This window comes from Aplysia californica, unplaced genomic scaffold (genome assembly GCF_000002075.1).
Source record: "Aplysia californica isolate F4 #8 unplaced genomic scaffold, AplCal3.0 scaffold01238, whole genome shotgun sequence".
In the NCBI taxonomy this organism is placed as follows: domain Eukaryota; kingdom Metazoa; phylum Mollusca; class Gastropoda; order Aplysiida; family Aplysiidae; genus Aplysia; species Aplysia californica.
Window position 1 is genome coordinate 77,316 of NW_004798508.1, and position 1,242 is coordinate 78,557.

Sequence of the window (1,242 nt, forward strand, 5' to 3'; positions counted from 1 at the left end):
CTCTCTCTCTCTCTCTCTCGGTCTTTCTTTTTTCCGAATGTTTACCTGTCAGTGTGTGTACCTCACCGTCTGCTTGACTGCTTCTTATCCATCTCATTCATCAATCCTTTCTCAATTTCTTCATGATGTCTAAATGTCCTCCTTGTATCACGGGGTTTGGGTTTTTTTGGGGTTTTTATTTTTTGTTTTGTTTTGTTGTTTTGTTTTATTATTTTTGTTTCTGTTTTATTTTGTTTGTTTGTTTGTTTGAATTTGCTACCTACTTATTCTCCTTCTTCAGAAATGCAAGCTAAGAATAACAACAATGTATAGTAACACATACAATCATCATTTCCTATGATGGCAACAAGCCATGAAAAGCAAAATTAATATTCACCAAATCAATGTCACAAACTTACAAACACTTTAGAACTCCCCAGCCCCCTATTGCGCACATGTATGTATATGTCTGTTTGTATATGCAATATACATAGGTGCATCGAATCATAAACGCCCAAAAACGAGCTGAATTTTTTGCCAGAATACCTCAGTATATTATGCACTTTCTCCAGGAGCCAAAAAAGAAGCCCCCCACATTATTTAACACAATTTTCCTCCTCCAAAAAGTCTACGTTTTCAGTCCACGGTCCAAACTAGGAACTTGAGCCATTTAGTTGGGAATGCGGAAATGTAGACAAACGAACAGGCGACGTCTTTGGGATGTCAGCTTTATGGCTGTCTTTTGGCTTGTATAGACATTGGAACAGAGAGATCGCTATTCTTACTGTCTAATGTTACCCTCTATCCGATGTCAAAAATATCTTGTTGTTCTTGTTTTCCCCACTGCATTATATAACGTGCCGCGTGCTGGCTCAACAGACCTGTTTCTATCTGAATCTCAACACAAGCACAATAACACTTTTACGTTTCTTTAATTTCACACAATTTTGCAAAGCATGATTTTTCAAGGTCAATTTTAAGTGGCCATAAATATCTCGGGCGACTCCTGTTGTAGATAAAAAACGTAATTTGTCAGATGATGCTTTGCACTATCTACTCATGCTGCATACCAATTTAAAGCCAGATCTATGCGTAAAATTGGTATGCTGCACGAGTGGGTTGTGGGGATACGTTTCCGAGTTTCTTTTAGATGCCACTGTACATACACACAATACATGTGTGTATGTGTGTGTGTCTGTGTGTGTGTCTGTGTGTGTGTCTGTGTGTGTTTGTGTGTGTGTGTGTGTGTGTGTGTGTGTGTGT